At 41.2% G+C, this 20,646-nt stretch overlaps 1 protein-coding gene across 10 annotated transcripts in view; it reads left to right on the top strand.

Moving 5' to 3' along the window:
- SEMA6D (semaphorin 6D) overlaps positions 1-20,646 on the top strand; it is a 696,006-nt gene that overhangs the window by 467,235 nt on the left and 208,125 nt on the right. Inside the window, exon 1 of one of the 10 annotated variants that reach the window (XM_068958252.1) lies at positions 10,251-10,269. The exons of 8 other annotated variants lie outside the window; for them this stretch is intronic. The gene's annotated coding sequence lies outside the window, so the exon portion shown is untranslated. Of the gene's footprint in view, positions 1-10,250; positions 10,270-10,485; positions 10,600-20,646 lie in introns of those variants that run through there. One more of the 10 variants, XM_068958250.1, reaches the window with a different exon arrangement.

The following is a 20,646-nucleotide window of genomic DNA, read 5'->3' as shown; positions in this document are numbered from 1 at the left end:
TGCGTCATATTTATGTGAAATTGCTTTCTACGTTCAAATAAATATTACCCTATACACACACAAATATTAACCCGCAGAAAATTGATTACTTAATACAATGAATTCCAAAGCGGCATTTCTGTGGTTTATAGCGTTATTTACTTATGATGTGCAAAGTTTAGCTTGGAGCTGAGCAGTTTAATGTCTGTGGTATTTCTGTGTACCAGTACTAAATACTGTGTAAGCCATTATGAATCCTGTGAGCAGCTTGGGAAAGAATTTGCAGTAAAAATATACTAATCAAATTCAGTCCTTTTTTTCCTGTTTGCAAATTGCTCAAACAGATTGTGAGATCTACTTATTTGTTTGCTATCAGTTATTCTTTACCAAATATTTTGGTAAGGAAAATTGAGCCTACTGATTGATCAGAAACTGTTTGCTGATAGTGTAAATATCCCATACATATAATGTATTCTCATATAGATAATGATTTGATATGCTCCCTGTGTGATTAGTCACTGTAGAAGACATTGTTCAATTCCCTGTGCCATAACCTTTTTTTCAATATCAAATGTTACATTTCTCCAAAAATCACTTTCCACAGATGCTCCTACTAATAAAACTGTATCTCATGTGGCTTCTACACTACCTAACCCTGTGAAGTCTATCTATTTATTTCACAATCTAGTGTCCATCAGTTACATGCTGGGTTGGCACTATCAGTCGTCCGTATGTATAAGACATTAACAAGGATGAACAGTAATGGAATCAAAGTAAAATTGTTCAAACTTCCTTCCCCAATAATGACTGGAAACATACTATTCTGATAAAGCTCTTTATCATTAAAACTGAACCAGGAGCTTCTTACATAGAAGTGTAATTGATTGACCAATTTGTTTTGTCACAGATAGAAGTTATGGCATCATCTTGTTGTTGTTTTAGTTAAAACAAAACCAAAAACCACAGAATTCGGTTTAAGATTCTGGAATTCGTTCTTGGAATTCCGAAAGAATATTAAATGTCATGGAACTCATTCCTAATTCCTTTTTTATCGAGTTTCTGCTTTTAGTGTGTAAAGTCTTATACAGATAGTGCCCTTGTACCAGTGCAGTGAGTACGTAAAAAAAGGTGATGCTCTGGACTAGACTGCAAGAAGTGTGTAAAATCTGTTTACTCTTGTTTACTCCTGAGTGTACCACTTTAGTCCTGGTAATACTGGATATTGCCTCTCTCTTTTTATTCTCACTGGCAAATCAGATTAAATGGAACCTTTTTGTGGGTGGTCCCTGTATGAGTACATCTTTGGTTGAAGACAGGTGATGTTCCAGTCATGTTCTCTTCTTTAGGAAGAGCTGAACTCCCTCAAGGATCTGAACAGATTTTTAATTTAATTCTGATTAATTTAACAAATGCAGTGCTGTTGTATTTTCACATGCATGTAATCGGGCAGAAAAATAAATGCTATGAATGAAACTTAACCCCGTATTTTGAAAATCTGTAAATGATTTGAAATCTGCTACTGGTCACTTTAGATTCCATTAAAGAATAATGACATGAAAAAATAGCAGGCCACAGTATTCCTTCATAATTTGAACATATAACATTACCAATTATCAAATGTAATTGTCCAGAGGTTCAAGGACGTGTTTCCATACACAATAATTTATATAACCAAAAAGAAAACCCCATTGTCCACTTGGTAGGATGTTAAAAGTGAGCAAGTGGGAATATAAAGTGTGCTATGCAATCTGACGCTTGACATAATAGCATTTGTGTTTGTTTTGTGCAAATGGCCCGTAAAATCATGTTTTAAGAGTAGTATTTGCTTTAAAGAAATCTTTTTGCACATGAATTAGAAAATGTAAAAGTTCTATCGTTCAGTATGTTTAACCATTTATGAGTTATTTATTAATATTTTATTAACCAGTGCTTAAGAGAACAGGAAAAATGCTTTTCACAGTTTAGAGAAAGTAAGTGATCTGTAGCTTGATGATTTAACATATAAGCTTTATGAAATTCTGAAACATGAATGTTGCTATATAACGCATGCATTTCTCTGACAGAAGAGAAAGGAAATGTAACATAATACACTTTGCTTTCTCTTGCATGAAGGATATCACTCTGCTTTTTAAGTCTGTCTGATTCTTTTTTCCCCTACAGACCTCACGTCCTATCTTTATTCTTTCTTATTGTACAGCACTCTTTGCTCATGGTAAGAATGTGCCCAGCAATTGAATTGCCCTCTTTTGGAAAGTGGACAACTTTATGATGCACATTTTAAAAGCACCTGCAGTGTTTACACTAGTTGAACTGTGGCAGATTTTGAAAGAGCGTGAAAATTTTTGCCATTTCTGTCATGAAACATAGTAAAGCAGGAAGTGTTTCATGAATGCAAAAGCTGTACAGAAAACAGAGCTCATATTCATGCTGTACAGGGTATTGTAACACCTTGTACATAATCTCTCCCCATCGTTGTCTTACTCTACAGGATATAAACTTTCATAACCCATTCATAACAATAATAATTAAAATAAAAAGTAGTTGTTATTCTGATTATAATTGTCTTAAAATGTCGGGTAAGTATAACAGATTGTGCAGTTTACTGTTTGCTTGTGTACAGCCTGAAACAAATCAGATCATTTGTATGACTGGAACGTTAAAATCGATTGTAATCTCAGACATTCAAAGTTGGTAGAAAAAAATATATTGGAAGAGAAGATGGCATATAATATTAAGGACTTGAACATTTCTAGACGCTCAGAGGAGTGGTCTTGGGCAACCTGGGAATTTTACAGGTGAGTGTGTTGACTAGCAAATTGCAACAAAAGCACGCCTTTGCCAGCTGTACAGATCATCGAGTCCAACTAAAGAAAAGATGACCACGTCCTTAGCATATAACTGAGGAAGAAAAATGAGGGTATTACGGTTGACTTGGTTTGGGAGAAAAATGCTGGAGGTTGCATGCAAACAGTATTAAGGGAACATTAAAGTTCCTGAAAATTTAGAGATAATTTTCTATTACAAAACCAGTTCACCCCAAATCAGGCCATTCCATTTTTGCTTGATTTTTCTGGTGAGCACAAATAGGACAATCCCAACAATTGTCAAAAGGGGCTTCACTGAAGGAAATTATAATCAGGAGAAAAAAAGAAGTACGGATGTGTGAATGAAAATTCATCATCAAATGAGGATACTGCTGATGAGTTTCTGTAGTGTTCAAGGAGAAGTCTGAATCTTTTATGTAAAGGTCTGGAAGTATGTGTAAAACTTCTACTACTAAAATTCATGTATGAGCCAAAGATTGGCAGAACAGTAAGTAACAATGGAGACAGGATATCCAGGCAAAAAAATAGAAATGACTTGAAAAGCTGCCTTAAAAAGAAGTACCTTAAGACAGGCAGATGCCTAGTTACTTGTCCTGGGATGGAGGAAGCAGGCCTTCTGGCCAAAGCGTGCCATGGAGATACCCAAACAAGCTTTAACCAAGCTAGCTCAGCTCTGGATTTACAACGGCTATGGCAAAACAGGGGCCTAAGCAAGCAAACTTGTCCTGCCAAGAAGCGTGGTTAAAACTCTTTGGAGTATTTCGGTGGTGCGCTACAATGTATGATACTGAGCTACTTATAGTTTTGTAGATAGGACTTCGGTATCTGTAAGAGCTGTTATGTAAATGATGGGTTCTTTCTGTTTGCTTATTAGGCTTTCTTAAAGTTCTGTACTAGCCCATCTCTTGCTCTAGGTGTGAAGACTGAAATAGGTAATTTTCATCTGCAAAAATCTCCTCCAGTTATCTGCTGCTGTCAAAACTTTGTACAAGGCCTGCAATCTATACTGGGACTGTGGATAATTATTGCTTCTCTTATGTGTTCATCCCTTTCCTTTATACATAAAAAGCAGTCCACATGCAGGTACAGAAAAGGCTAACTTTTATCAGTGTAGCCTGAAATATATTTTCTCCTATATCTCCATTCTGTATGTGTGCTTAGAGTAGAGCTGCTGGCCTTCATTGAAAATGCTAGCATCCAAGCTCCCATTCAGGGCTTCAGTCATCTAACTTGTCTAATTGCAGGTCTTGCTTCTAACCTGGAGTGTGTCTTTGTTCTGAGACTTAGCTGCCACTTCTTTGATGGTTTTCACCAGATGGTTTTATGGCTTTATTTAGATCACATGGATCAGTTCATCTCTGTGCTTATGTGGATTTGCAATTACAATCATAGAATGAAACCTGTTTGTAGGCTGGTTTACCTTTTAAATATCTCTCAGTTCTTCTGTTTATCAAGCTCTTTTAAAAAATTATTTCTTAAGGATTTTTTAAACTAGCATCTGGTTCACTAGAGTTACTGTTTTGTGTTACAGCAATGGAGTATTCTCCCTTAAAAGATTCAAGACTAGAAAAATTTTGAGGATTTTCCTAGTAACTCTGTACTGTTTGCCACAGAATTCCCTGTGGAATTCTGGCAAACATCTTTTTTAACTAACTTCATGTTTAGGCAGGTTTTATCATAAAACTGGTCATATCTCAATTTACTTTTTGGAATATTATTAAGTGACGTGAAAATTTAAAGCAAGACATAAAAGTTACTTGCCCTTTTACTGCTATTTTTTGCCCTGAATTATGAAATAAGTTTTGACTTCCACTTTAATACCCTTTTTAAATCTGAAATATTAGCACAAGGATAACATGCCATTGTGTGTCATTATCTGCTTTGAAACAATTCTGCTCTTAATGTCTAGTTGTATTCTGCAGTCTGAAGCAATTTCCTGTGCGTTCACAGGGGCCTGATTCTCCAAGACCCTGAACTTGGTATAATCAGAATAATATTCCATATGAACTTTGCTTAAGGGTAAATGATGGTAATTAAAGATAAATAAAATGTACATTGAGAAAGATCAGATCTTTCTGCTTTGCAGTTTTCTTCACAAAAATGAGTTATAGGCCCATTTTAAGAGACAGATTCTGTCTTCCACTTGCTTCACATATTTGGGTTAATACTGCAACTCGAAGAACTGAACAGTTGGAATGTATTACATGAAAGCTGAAATTCCCAAGCGTTATTCTGTTAGAGAGTCAAATTCTTTCAGATTCCATGATATCAGCGCATGCAGAGATTCACTTACATGTTGCCCATTCTAGATTGGGATATTTTAAATGTACGTTATGTCTGATCATTACAAGGAATGATATTTGAAACACTGAAATGGCTAGTGTACTTCGAAAATTCAAGAGAATATTCCTGTTTGTTTCCTGAAACCAGGAAGATAAGATCATCTGTGGGATGCCTGATTCCGGGTTAAAGAGGAGGAGGTTTTGGTTAGTTTGTCTTGTTTTTGAGAGGAATACATAGATTCTAAAGTAGTGCCACAGCCAGGTCAGCTGAGGAAAAGGATCACATCAGAAACAACAACCACTGCAGAAAGAATAAAGGGCCATGCAAAGCAATTCAGACAGCAGGAGAGGGACAGAGACTGAAAGCCTAAGCCCATGCATTTGCAATAAAGAGAAAGAAAAAAAAATGCGTATAGGAGATGCATTATGGGACAAAAAGAACCACTTCATGTTCCACCAAAGCAGCTATCCAGAAAAGGGAAAGCGCCTATAGTGCTTGAGAATATTGTGAATTCCTGGGAGCAAGAGGATATCTGTCATATGATCTCAGCTGCTCCACAAACTCTTGATTTAAATGTTCTGTAGAAAAAAGGCTGCTGTATTTGCAGTTGAGCTATTAGATCAGCAACCAATTCAATTCCAGCTGAATCATGGGACCAGCTGCAATATGAGCCCCAGAAATATTGATAATATTACAAATATTACACAAGAGTAATGTAGTTGAGTGCTGGTGATATATGGTATACGTACACTGAGTCCTTTAAGCAAAAACAAGCTGTTAATAAGAAATCTGTGAAACAAGCAATGTTATCTCTTGGAGTCTGTAACAGCTGACAGGCAAGGAATACCTTGCTGAGCAACAGTGTAGCGTGAAAAAGAGCAATTTGTTCACCAATCACCATCGAAAACATTCCTAACTGAAAGAGGGAGGACAACAGTATTCCTGTATGATAGGGGCCGTCCACTGCTCCGACAGCCCTAATAAAGCAGTTGAAGAAGGACCTGGCATGTCTTCAAAGAAAAGGCATCGTTACATCTTCTGAAAGCACAATGTGGATCTGCCTCCAAACAGTGGAGAAAAAGGCTTTGGTAAACTAGAAATCAGCATTGACTCAGAAGCACTTAACAGTGAAAAACAACATTACTTGTTAGCAGCCCCTGAGGAGCTCCTGCCTGCTTGACTAGTGTTCAGGAACAATTACATGTTAAACTAGACAAGCCCTCCAGTAACCCAACAAAGTTTTCTTCATCTTGTGGTAAGTACCTCCAAATATGCATACCCATGGACATACATTCCCTCCCAGAAGTATTCTCATTTAAACTGAACACCTCCCAAGTGTTATGATTAGAGCAGATAATAGTTTTATGTTATGACATGGAAAGGGCAAAGAAGAAATAATTCAGGGCTCTCACACCACATTACAAGGACTCATAACTAGGAATAAAAAGAAGAAATTAGGCAGAGTGGAGAAAAGCTGATAGAAAGGTTCTCTATGTATGTTGGACAACTGTTGATTTCTTTGTGAATCCATCCAAATCCTAAAGAAACTAGGAGAAGTACCACCACAAAAGTTAAAAGAATTTAGAATTTAGCATAAGCTGGCAAATCTTGCTGGTTTCTACATATCCATTGAAAAAGTAACTGATGAGTGCACTCAAGAAATGGGAACAAATATTGAGCTACCTGGTGCTACAATACGAGGAGAAGGTACTACCTACGAAAGTCACTAAAGATATCTGAGTGGAATTCACCTTCTAAACGGCAATGCAAGTAGTTCTTTGGAACAGGAGATAAATTGTAAACACGTCCTGTTTTTCCATCTATATTTTAGCACCTCTGATACAAGGTTTCAGGAAACCTGGCAAAGCATCTAGAAGGACAGGAAGATAACAGGCAATGACGCAGTTCTTTCATGGCGATATCTCAAGGAGAAAGCTCCACAACATACCCCTGACTACAAGCTTACAGATGAGTTTTTTTGTGCAGACCAAGAGCTTATTGGTATTAGTTTTACAGATTATACTTTTGGGGGTTTTCTTGTTGACACCAGGGGCCCCGAAATGCTATTCCGTACTCAGCAAGACGTGTCATTTGATTGGCAGGCCAGTATTTCACTTGTTAGGCACTTTTAAGAAAGACAAAAGACATGGAGGGTGAAATTCAGGAAGGAGCAAGTGGTATGTGGCCCTGGTTTAAACAGGAGCTGTGCTGTTTGAACGCTTGCGGGGGATGTCAGAATGCTCTGGGCGCAGTTCACTGGCTTGTCTGTAATTTGCATCTGTGCTCCTAAATCACAGGCAAGTGTCGTCCACATGTGGCTGCGAAGCAGGGTTCCTCCAGGTTCTCCTGTTGGAGCCCTGCTGGGCTCCATGTGAAAATAAATGCTGAAGGATGTGCAGGACTCTGTAATGTCCTGCTTCTCACCCGAGAGATTGAATAAGCTAATCTAATTCCTGCTCCAGTTAATGTTATTTGTACATATTTGTACATCCCCAGATAATTGATAACTTAGTAGATGGACAATGTGAATTCAAATTCACTTAGGCAGAGAACATAACTAGACCTGGATCTCCTACATGCTTGAAAATTGTCCTAACCTCTAAGATACTGTAAAACAGAAGATTGATGAAAACCACTCTGCCACATTTGTCCTGAAAATATCTTATTTTCCCGCCAATAAAACTATTTAACAAAGATAATCCAAATCTGTAGGCAGTTTGAGGATAAGTGAAACTGCATTTTTGTTGAATCTATTATATGCAAAAAAAAACCCCAAACAAATCAGCCAGCTTTTATCCACAATTTTGTCTAAAGGGAACTCAGCAGAAATCCTGGGCAATTAATCACTGATACTGTAAGACAGAGACATGCTTCACAACTTGAAACAGAGACATTATTAAGAAGAAGCTGGGGGGGGGGGGGGTAGCATTATTTTTTCCAGTAACGTATGTGCAATTGAGATCACTTATTGGACAGTAAAGAAAGTGCAAAGAAGATAGCGATTGACAGTGAAAGGAGATTTCTGCTCCATGTACTCACAGTGTAATTCTGTAAGAAAGGACTATAGGACAAAGATATATACTCAAGCTGCACTGGCTGTAGGACATTCAGACAAGAATTGTAATCAGGAAACTAAAGGTGCTGTAGTCTGCTGAAACGCTGTGTTCAGACAATGGTACACTGCAGTGAAATGTGAATGATTTGCTGCCAAATGGGAATTTCAGCAAAAGATATCTTCTCTTAGGTACCCTCAAAGCCTCTGCCGAGTCAGCAGGAACGGCAGCCAAGAGACATCAGGTCGTGGCAGAGGGAACCCCTCCCTGCCAGTCCTGGGCCACTGAAATTCATAGCAGCCCCGCTGCAGCTGAGGTGCCTCGGAGCAGGCTTCTGTGCCCAGTGCAACTGCCTCGGCCCAGGGGGACAGAGATTGCGCTGCGCCGCTGAGACTCCTGCGCTGGGAGGGCCACCAAGAACGGGAGATGTCCCATGCCCACAGGCGAGCAGGGCTCCAGCCAGCCTCCAAGCCTCTACGCAAAGCAGTGCAGCTGCATGAAGAGTTGCTGCAGCACGTTCATACTAGCTAGGTCTGGGTTAGGGATAGCAGTGACAAAGAAATCAAATGCAATTGCAAAATAGTGGCAAACAGTGAGTCCATGCCCAGTCCTGAAGACAGAACAGGGATCCTTAGAGCTAATGTGGAAGAGTAGGAAGAAATGAGGTTTGTAAATCTGTAAGATGCCACTCAACAAAATTAAGGCAGCAACGATGTTGAAGCAAATCACCCGTTGCAAGTGATAACTGAGTGGCAGTTTGAATCAGTGCACATGTATTTAAAGGACGGAGAACCAGAGTGCCAAGGGCTGTGGAAAAGACTGTCCTTCAGGAGGACCTTGTGCTAGCAGACAGAGCTCAACAGAGCTGCTAGCAAAGGATGCAGCAATAGACCTACATGGACCAGTGATGGAAATGGAAGGAGATGGTTTTGGAGGAGATATGAGAAAGTCAGTCCCCCAGCATATGGATTGAAGCCAAAGCTGCAACTGCAGAATCTAAGAAACATCTGATGGTCACTAGCAAACTTTCAGTAGAAAACTGCATATATTAGCATATTCATCCCTATGCAAGTATTACTTTTTCTCACTAGCAACCCCTTTCCTTATTTGTAGAGGGACCTGTACCTGGAGAAAGATGTGATTATTGCATTAATAGATTATGACTAATGTAGGTAAACTACAAATTAATTTCCCCTTCTATGTGCTTCTTTAGCCTCCATTTATTTCCAAGGAAAATACATCTGATTTCAAGTTCAAACTACCCAAATAATCAGTTTTGTTTTTTATCCAGTGAAAACAATAGTAAAACAAAGCGATTCAGAGTAGACATTATGCTGTGATCCCCCAAATATGAGATTTTACTGAACAATAGCAACAAATGAGAAGCTGCAAAGAATGAGTTTATATTTCAAAATTCAAGTTTAAAGCCAATTATCTGTGATGTATAGCTGAGAAATAGAGTATTTGTTCTGAAAAGTCATCATTGCAAAAGCTGCAGCGGTACAAGAAAATCCTGATTTCTGTCTTGCCGTAAAGTCAGAACCGGGGCTTTTGTAGATGAACTTGACCCCACTGAGAGTGAACCTAAGTGATTTGCTCTAACTCTATTGCAGGCCTTAAAAAAGGGAGCAGGCAGGCAGCCCTTTCCAAACGGATTCCTCCTGCAGCACCCGTGTAACATTCTTTGGGAATCAGCTGAGCCCGGAGAAGCAACGGGTGTTTGCAAGGAGCAGGGAAGTTCACCAGGATGCAAAGTAGGAGAAGTAAAACAATTTACTTTTCAGAGGAAAATCTCTGCTTGAGACCCCTCCCTACAGCTAAGCCAAATGACTTCTTTATCGATTGCTGGAGAGCATTTGCGGTGTCAGCTGGAGCCCGGGGAGGCGGCCGGGGCAGAGCGCGGCGGAGCGCCCCGAGCGCGGGCGAGGCGCGCCCCGGCGGCGGCTGCTGGCCCCACGCCGCGGGTGGATAAAAACCCGCTCGAGCGGGCTGGCTTTGCTTTGCCTTGCGCTGCACTGCAGCGAGGGCAACCGGGGCACGGCAAGAGACAAAGGAAGGGGGAAGAGCCTCGGGGGAAACGTGAGGAAAGGAAAACAAGGAGGAGAGGGCACGGAGGACGGGCGGGGAAGGTAATACGACCAGGTCCAAAATCCCCAAAGGGATATAAGCAGCGAATGGGGCGGAGGGAAGAGGGCTCCCGGAGCAGATTCAGGGACGGGAGGAAAAGCAGCCGCAGGCGGGGCGCGGCGGACAATGGTGCGCGGGCGGGGGCGCAGGTGCGGCGCGGGCGCGGGCGGGGGCGGCGGCGCGGGGCGGGGCGGGCCGGGCCGGGCCGGGCCGGGCCGGGGGGTGTGAAGTGCGGGCGCACGGGGCGGGCCGCCAGCCGCGCTGCGCCGCGGAGTTTGCCGAGCCCCGCCGCGCCCGGAGTCGCGCTCTGCTCTGCTCTGCCGCAGACCCCAGTAAGTCCTTCCTCCTCCTGGCTCCGCCGAGTTGGCCCCAGCCGCCCCGGCCCCGCGGTGCCGCTCTGCGGGCGCGCAGCCCGCCGCGCAGCGAGGCGGCCGGCCGGCCGGGTGCGGCGCGGGCGGCTCCCGGCTCCCGCCCATTGTCCGCGGGGCCGGGCCGGGGGCCCCGCCGCGGTGGGGGCGCGGGGGCCGCGGGCCGGCGCGGCCGGGGGCACCGCCGGCGGCGGCGACGGTACGTGCCTCTCCGCCGGGCGCTTCGGGCGTGCTTGCCGCTCCGTGCTGCTGCTGCTAATTCTTTCAAGGTGTTTCTACTTTCCAATTATCCTCTCAGCTGGAGGCTCGGCAGCTTCTCCTCGGTGGGCTGAGGATTTATTTTATTTTATTTTATTTTATTCTTCCTTTAAAGCGCGGTGTTCTCCAGCCCTCGGTTACCTTGCGGCGTGCGCGGGCGTGCTGTTAAGGGTCTGCTCTCCGCGCAGCCCTCCTGGCGGCGGGCGCGGCCCCGCCCGCGCCCTGGCCGGGCGGCTCGCTGACCGCGGGCCCAGGCGAGCGCCCCTCGCCGCTGCCAGCCCTGGCCTGACCGCCTCCTTCCCGGCACCCGCCGAGGGGTGTTTCTCTAGCTATGCGAGATAGTAATAGTTCAGAATATGTCTTTTCCTAACAGCTGATGCAACTCATGATGCATCGGAGTAGCTTAGGGTCAAGTGATGCTGGTGTTAATCCAGGTGTACCCAGCGTGCCTGACTGGCTTGGATGGTTTCTGGTTTGAGGGTCCTTGATGGACTTGCTAAGTGCCTCAGTCTGGTGCAGCTCAGAGTTTTTAGCCCCCAGGAGAAATGCATTCTGTGAACACCCCTGTTTAACTCGGGAGTTTGATTTCAAGGGGAAGATCCATGGCACGGAACTGGTGTTGTGGTAATGGGAAGTGATACGTAATTTATCTGAAAAAGGAAATTCAGAAGTGATTTACAAAATGCTTTTCAATAATAAGCTTTATAGTAAGCTTTTTGCAAGAATAAAATGTTTGCATTATCTATCATTAGTATAGCCATTTACTCCCTTTCTGCTGTAGTAGCAATTTGTTTTCATTTTCCAGTTTTATTGCCCTTTCCACATTGATTTTTCTATTGACTAAATTCCTTTTCTTTCCTATCACTGTAGATGTTGGCCCCTAATCCAACCTTTAATAGCATCTGTAACTGCAGTTTATACCCTCATCTTAAGGAAAAGTGCAAAAGGAAAAAAAAAAAAAAAGCTGTACTTGCCTTAATTTCACAGTTCTGAATTTATAGGATTGCATTCAATATTGATCCCTTTATTGTCCATTTGTGTTCTCTTTCAAATGTTAATATAACTTGACCCATTTCAGGCAGTTCTTGATTAAGAGAGAAGGTGAAATATGCATGAATTGGGCTACCTTTAATGACCCTTTTAGCTAATTCCATTGCCTGTTCTCCAATTATGATATGATGTAAGTCACTATATCTCTTTTTAAGGTATTTTTTCCTCCTTTGGTCATTTTTTTTCTCCCTCATGAAAAATTTTTAGTAGTCAGCAAGCCTGTGTTTCACAAAATTAAAATTTAGTTAAATATGATGCTAAAATATGCCAGAGTTGCGTGACTATTTTTCCCCCTTCCTTAAGGAAAAAAAGGAATGAGTTTAGATGCATGTAAGAAAAGATTTAATAGACTGTGGAGAAGCAGGGATTTCTTTTGCAAAAGAACCCTTACCAATGTTTATTGAATTTGCTCCTCTGCATGAAGAAAAGAACTGTTGTTTTGTTATCTAGCAGCTGTAGGAAGATTGACAGCTACAAATTGCAAATCTATGAAGGATCTGTCCGTGACACAATTTTTAGTTCATTTAGATAGTTATCCTACACTTCTTGTCATTTGCAAAATTATATAAACAAGATCAGTAAGTTTGTGGAGAAGATATAAATGCAGTGAATATGCTGTAAAGATTTTGGAGCTCTTTGGGATAATTAGCAGAGTGTGGTCTTGCCTGAAATATGAGATTAATACATTTAAGATATGAACACGCCATTGTAAACATTGTACTGTAGAAAATAAATACATATTTTTAAACATGCTAGCTTTGTTAGAAGAACATTAAGTGCAATAGTCTCTTTGTTAAGATAAAGAGAACATCATTGATGTCATGGCGTGCTTTGCATTTTTAAACGGAGTCTAATGAATTACAAACATTCATTATGCTCGAAGCGATTGCTGAAACTTCTCAGGACCCCAAAATAGAGAGTTATTTGTATACTGATACTTGCATGTTTTCTGATTATGGTTTGGCTGTAAAAACAGAAATAAATAGAAAAGCCATTGTTCTGAAATGAATTTTCTGCTAGCCCCAAGTCTTTTGTTGCTCTACTTCTATCTTGTGAATTTATGTTTGAATATCTTGGTGTGTTCAGGTGATAGACCTTCTGTTGGGAAGCCTCAGAAACCTGTGGGAGGGAACTGGGAGCAGCCTTTATTGGATCTTGTAAGAGTTAAGGGCATAAAGCACGCTAGGGAAGATCAGGTATACTAAATGTCTGAGAATGAAGATAGCTGAAATGCTATCTTCAAAAAAGGTCAAAAAGAGCTATGTGCTAATATTAAAGGGCATCTTACATAAATATTGCTTGTATTCACATGTCAAAATACAAAAATATAAATTAGATACTTTGGGGGCTGGTTTTATCCAAATGTTTACATTAACAGTTCACTTTTTGTGTACAGGTATTGTAATACCTTTACTGTTGTTATGCCATTTTATTCGCTATGGGCTCCAGAGCAAGTCAGTAGTAATGAGCTATACTTTTAGGCCCAAGCTAATCTACAACTTTTGAATGCCTCAGTTCATGACTATTCTTGGCACTGTGTACTGTCACTTTCCGAAAATGAATTTCTTTGAAATCTGTGGGTCTCTAGGGTTCAGTTTTGCTTCCCTTCCTAGACAGTTCCTGTGTGGGCATGGGAGAGGTGGCATTGACTGTCAGTGGGCAGATGACGTGGAGCTCATCAGTGCTGGCTGCCTTGACCCACTGATGCTGCAGATTAAAAGGTTTACAGTCTGAAAGGCTGTTTGGCTGGAAGGTCAGTATGGATGAAATGAGGTGATGGTCCCTTTGGGAAGCAGATGGGATGTGAGGCTGATATCCCCTCTCATTTGCTGAGGGTATGTCCTGGCAATTTGTTCCTGCTCTGCCACTATTTACACCTTGTGTTTGAATTTATTTTTAACTACTGCATCTTAATTCTTTATCTTGAGGCTGAATTCCTGCTGTGGCACTATATTTTTAAATTAGCTCTTGAGTGCATTCAAAGTACAGGAGACTTGTCAGTGATTCACAGTGTTGATGGTAGATCACAAACTGTGGGGTTTGGAGGACGTTCACCAGTTTAGCTGTTGGCTTGTAAGGGAAATGCAAGACTTATGAAGGTTGTAACCTGTGAAGCTCCCAATGGCATGAGTCTGACTGATGTTCTTCCCGTGCCATACTGCAGCTACTTTGATTATCGTAGGTACACAAGGTGATTCTCCTTGGCTGAATATAGTTGGAATTGGAACAGAGGGTTCATCTGCAGGAGCCCTAGGCTGTGGAAAAGTTCCCTGTTTCATCTGAAGTGATCCAGTATCCTTAATCTCAAGGGAAGTGCATAATGCCTATCTCTTTTACCAGGAGAGAGAGAGTGGTCAGTAAGGATGGCTGATACATGGGGAGTGAAATTTTATTGGAGAGAAGTCTGTCTTGAATTATGATGGTGTTTTTGTAGATGATTTAATTGTTAAGTAACGTAAATGGTGTCTAGAAAAGCAGACATCTTCAAAATGTAGTTATAAATAAAAGAAGAGGAAAGAAAGATGGAGTATTTTTGAATGCTGGTATTTGGCAGTGTTTCAGGGCTAGGAACAAGCGTGACTCCATGAAAGAACTAAGGAGTTCTTTTTCTGATGCTATAAAACACCTATTTCTTCCCTTGTAGGCTGAAGATCGCTTGACTTTACATTGTACAGTTCTGATGTTTGAGACAGGCTTTCTTTGGCAAGGAGTCATCATTATACATCTTGGTGTGTTCTGCTCCAGTGGCAGGCCTGCACACAGAGTAAGTGCTTACAATACTGTTAGCCAGGGGATTGTTCCTTTAGCTCAAGTAGGAACAACTGCCACTTGGGAAAGGGGCTTATGAGCTCTTCCTTCCAGAGTGGGAGGAGTCTCTTACCAGTTTTACTCTAGTATTTCTGAGCACTTTCGATTACATGTTCTTATCTGTCTCTGACCTTTCTCAGTCAACTTGGTTTCCACTGAAACCATCCTGCCTGTTCTGTTATGGTTGCAGTTCCCCTTACAAAGTCAGCTTTTGCCCTTCTTTATTCTGTCACTCCTGTTCTTGATCATCTTTCTTCAGTTCTCAGAAATATTTTGAATTCATTAATCCTTAGCTTCTCCCACTGATGGGACACTTTTGTCTTCCTTAGTGTATCCAAACAAGCTCTAATCCCTTCTACTTTCTACCTGAGCTAGTTTGTTCACCGTCTCTGAGAAGATCACTTTATACCTATGACTTCTTCTCCCACTTCAAAGCTAGTCATGACAGTGTGACAACACAGTTTTTTTCTCTCTCAAACTGTAGCATTTGTCTATAATTTTAATATTATGGTTTTGAATTTGAATTTTCATACTACTAATACCGCACATCATATGTTGTCCCTGTGAAGAGAGTTCATCCTAACAGGTAGAATTATTACGGAAAAGGGTAATCTGTCCATTTTGAAAGTCAGGAAAATTGATGCTTAAGGACTTGGATTCTGTGTGCAAGAGAGCAGAACCAGCACACAGATCATCTAAGAAGTATACAAGGCTGACTTTATGTTAAATATTTAATTGACAAACTGCTAATGGAGTCTATCTGTTCCTAGACCCAAAAGAAGCAGTTGTCTTAACAGCCTATTCTCATTTTCTTTGCTAGCCTTCCAAGGATCAGATTCTCTCTTGAGAACAGTTCCCTTCTGCAGGAATTAGTTTCTTCTACAGAACGTTATGAGCTCTTTGTGAGAGCCTAAAGTACAGAATTCCACTTTATTGTAACTGCCCTAGAAAGGAGTCAGCGCTGAATTTTCTTTGCGGGTGGTAGCTGCTTGCTGGGTCGTCCCAGGAAATATTAATGTAGTTCTAACATCAGCCAAAGTTATAAAATCTACTTCAAAAAGTGCTTAGAACTTAGTTATTTATCTGGGGGTGGGGGAGAGAGTTCATTGTATACAGTGAAAGTGCCCAGTACTGAGTCAGACCTAGCCAACCTGAAAATGTCAGATCATAAAGTTCAGCATTTTCAAATTGAGGTTGAGGTGGGGGAGACCCACTTATAATTCGGTCATTTCAAGTAAGTCTTACTTTTTTCACTCCCCCATAATTCAAAGAACAGGTGAATGAACTGGTCACAAGCTGTAAAATTAAAGAAAAAAAATCACCTTTGGAAGAAAAGGAAACTGAGCCTTTCACAAAGCAAAAAATCAAGATGGGGCATTTCAGCTGTAAATAAGTCTAACAAACATTAACATGTGAATGAGTTGATAGTGCAAAGCCTGATGAAGTCATAAGTACCTTCTTACTGTCTTATACACCATATAAAAAGTGAAACATCCCGGGATATTAACGCTAAAGTCACAAATCCAAGTATCCAGACTTTAAAACCAGTAGAGCTCCGGTTTTCTAGGCAGTCTCCAACTGGGTATCGGAATTACATGGTGACAGTCCCTCCTCCCCCAACTCTTTAAGTGCCCAGACTGCAAGACGTGAGTCTGCCAACATCCTGTTCAGCTTGTGGCCCCTGTGCTTACTGAATATTACTCCGACTTCTAGGAAGTCGGAAGTATTAATAATCAAATCTATGTTCTTACTGCACTTCACAGGTATTAATGAATTTTTGAGAGCAGCAGCACTATCTTGGCTGCCATTGATACCCTGTTGCAGGTACAAGTATTAAATCTTCTGCAAATGGTGTCCTGAGTTGTTGTGCTGGTCACTGAAACCTGAGGAACATGCAATTACTGGTCACACAGTTTTTCTAATAGTGCTCTTATGTTGCTTTGTGTTTATACCTGCCTGTTGAGAGGTAAAGGGGAAGAAAACAAACTCTGCTTGCTTCCGTAGTCTGTGAGCAGGGTTTGAACTTTGGGATCACCAGGCAGGTCTGTGCCACCTGAGCTAATGGGGTGTCAAGCAAAATAGCTGGTTCTGCTTGAACTATGCTAGTGGAGAACGTGGTACATGCTTTGTCTGTTCTGCCATTAGTCTACCATTTATCCCATACACTTGGATCTCATTCAGATTTAGAAGTGAACTTCAATTCATTCATCTAGATTCACAACCTGGCAATTGGACAGCTCTTTATCCACAGGCACTTGTTCCAGTCCCCAGTGCTCTATATAAACCTGACCTGGTTTCTCATTCCAGAGTTTCCCACTGCTCACCCTAATCATCCCAATTTTGTTTTCTGTTTGTAGGCAGCTTTTTCAGATAACTTGCCCGGTCACCTTTCCCCCCTTCCCCCTGTCCATTCCTATTTCCCCTACTGATGCACTCATCTCAGTTTTCCTTTATTACTGTCATTTTCACTTCCCACACAATCTCTATCTGCTCTGTAGCTTCCTTGTTCTGATCCTATTCCAGTAGCAAGTCAGCTGTTATTCCCATTTAAAACATGACAACAAAAAAGGTCTTGCTCCAAATTATTCGTGAGGAGAGAAGTTCTAACTGCTCTTTGTCTACATAGTTGGAGCTATGCTGGCTCCACCAAATGAGGACAAAATTCAGGGAGGGTTTTGCCATGGCTCTGAACCTTTGGGGTTAATTATGTGGAATAAACACTAACTTTCTAGAGAACATGGCTTTTAAACTCTGAATCTCTGCAGAGCGTTTCACGTACTTGTGAAGCAGGCAAACTTCCATTCTTCAAGGTGAAGAATTCATCTCTGTCATTAGGATAGTCTTTCTGTTGAATGCCACGTCTCTCCACCAATGCACAAAAGCTTTGGACTTTCACAGTAAAACGTGGTTTGTCTGTGTTGAGGCATTCTCATTTTCTCTTAATCACACTAAGAAAACAAGGCAATTTTGGTGAAGCTCCTACTGAAGAAAGTGTATTCCCTCCCCCCTACTAAAACTTCAAAAAAAAAAAAAAAAAAAAAAAAGCTGTTACCGAACATCTATACCTAGCTATACTTGCACTGCCAACGGTATTCTCTAATAGGAAATGTTGGGCAGCATTAGGTGGGCATGCAGCTTCTGTCCTGCCTCCTCCACATCATGGGGAATCATGTCTGGGTGCACACCCTATGCTGCTAGGATGTGCCCACGCTTGCACTACGTAATGCTGCAGCAGTACTGAGGCCAGTTAATAAGAAAAGCAGTGTAAATTAATGCAGGCAGAGTGCTCTACTACTAGGCCTCCCCCATACGCAGTAGCTCAGGAATTCTCACAAAATACTTGTGAGCACAGCTTAGTTCTGCCCGTCTTTGAAGATGGGGTGACACACTAGAAGGCAATTACATCTGCCGGTGTACAGCTAGCATGTGTATGGGTGAGAAAGAAAACGCATGATAATTTCAGAGAGAGATTTCAGTAGCAATCCAACTTAAGATGACTGTATTATTCACAATTTGAAGAGATCTATGTGCTACTGGATAGACACAGTGAAAGCGATTGGCTTTTATGAATTGTTTTGTAAAATGTTGATCTGTTTGGGAATGATAGAATGAAGATAAAATGTAGTTAAACTTAAAAAGCAGGGCACTCTGGAAAGTAACATTGTTCTGAAACAAATTTGCCCTGTAGAAACATTCACATATATCGTTCAGCTCAATATCTAGGAGTATGGGTTTTGAAGATTGCAATTAACTGCCAAATTGGGATTTATCTTGTTAAACTTTGAATTTTAAAAATTGCTTTACTAATTAATTTTGTGTATGACGAGAGGAAGTACGTAACTTCCATGTGGGCTTTTTTGTTTTATTTGAATTGTAAAGGTGGCATTCATTTTTTTTATCTGTACATTACTTCAGTGTGCTGTGAGCCTTTAACAGACATATTCATTGAGAAACTGTTGAAAACGTTCTTGCCACTTTACTTCCTGGCAGACATGCTATAATCCAGTTTCTGTCAAATGAACTTTTTTGACTGCTTTGCAGCATATGCAAAGTACTGAGATGTAATTACTGCTCTGAAGAGTTTGGGGGAGGAGGAGAGGGACACAAAAGACAAAAGAAACAAAGGCAAAAATTCATCTGTCAATAGGTATGGAACTTGATAGGCCTCAGTGTCTCTCCATGTTGGGAGCTTTTGATGTTGGTGGTGCCAATGCCTCAGCGAGAGCAAAACCAGTTGGAGGTCAAAAGCTCTGGATGCCAGCCGAGATGGAGAGGAGTCATAGGGATGGATAGCTGGAGATGTTGTTCCCTGACGCTATGTATGCGTAGCAGTATTCATCCCAGGCTCCCGATATTGCGAACGTTCAATGTTGATAGTCACCAGTGTGTCCTGAGGGTGAAAACGGTCCAAAGGAGAACTGTTGAGATGCCCGCTGAGACTGAGAATTATGGATGCCTCTAAGTTGGGGTTGTTCTCGATGGTTCTGTGTGACTGTCAATCCGTACTGCTATCCATGCCTGTAGATAGGTAAGGAAATGACTAGGCCTGGATCCCAGTCTAGAGTATTTTGTAACACTGGTATAAGATTAGAATAGTTTAATTTTGTCAACAGGTATTGTTATTCAAAAAGCTTATGACAAAGCTGTAATAAGTGACTGGAGAAGTAGAGCATGGGTGCATACTGATATGTAGCTTACTACGTGTAGAATGAAGATGATTAATTTACATGTGTTGCAGGTTGTTCTCGTAGATCTAGGGGAAACAACAGGGTGATGAAAGAGATCTGGAATAGCTTCCCTTTTACTGAGAGATTTACCCTCCATTCGTGTTTACAGTGTGAGATTACTTTTAAAGTCTTGCCAAATAGTGCTCTTCTGTGTATGTGCATGATCAGAAAAGTGCAAGTGTATCTTAAGCCTCTGCTGGTGAAAGACTTCGGAAAAGGATGAAAACCTTTGTGGAATACCTACAAAATCATGCTTTTTGGAAGTGGATGTTTTCGTCCCTTCTTAATCCCTTCCTCTTTGTGTTAGTTTCATCCTGGCATTTAAAGTGATGGTTTTGATTTATAAACCTTAAATGGATTTAGATCTGCCTATGTTAGTGATTTTTCTCAAGATGTTGTCACAGTACCCCTGCTACAATCTACAGGTGCCCTGGGATTTGCTTAATTCTTGAGTATATTTTCTGAAGAGTGCTTTGGTGTGTGGTCAGGTTGCTGAAGTGCTCCTGCATTTGTGCAGGTACTCTTGGATGCTGAGGTTGCTTCAAACAGGATTTCTATCAAGTGGGAAATTATGATTTAAAAAAAGTCATGATCACAGCAGGACTAGTGAGCTGAAAATTTTTGTCTGAACTGCTTTTGGGGGGAAAAGATTCTTTTTTTTTTTTTTTTTAAAGAAGCAACCTTTTTCTGAAAACCCTGTTTCCAGTTAAGGGGGGGAGAAAAAAACACTCTGAAGGTAATTGCCTTGGAAAATGGAAAGGATTTGTGGAAAGTGGAAATGGGTGATGAAAAGGCGTTCTGAAGATTTCTGAAACTTTGTGTAGGGAGGGAGACGGTGAGGAAAGTAAGACTTTAACAGTAATAGTACTATATAGTAATATTTTTGTGTATGTCAGTTTGCGGGTCTTGTCATGAGGCTGCTGAAAGAAGTAGAAGAAAGTTGTCAGACCAAGAAGACTGCAAGCCCAGGTTATATATCAGTATTACCCCAGCAAACAGAAAGTACTTGTAATGTTGCCACTTGAAAACCTGGTCAGAAAACATCTGTTTGTTCACACTCTCAGCTACATTGGGATTGAGGGACCTCTTTTTCTGTTCAGTTGTTAAAACTTTTTTTCTTTTAATTTCCAAATGGATTGCAAAAAAATAATCCTCCAGTGAGCGACTG

This window comes from Struthio camelus, chromosome 12 (assembly GCF_040807025.1).
Source record: "Struthio camelus isolate bStrCam1 chromosome 12, bStrCam1.hap1, whole genome shotgun sequence".
NCBI classification, from domain to species: domain Eukaryota; kingdom Metazoa; phylum Chordata; class Aves; order Struthioniformes; family Struthionidae; genus Struthio; species Struthio camelus.
Note: the sequence above shows the minus strand (reverse complement) of the source record. Positions and strands in the feature narration are given on the sequence as shown.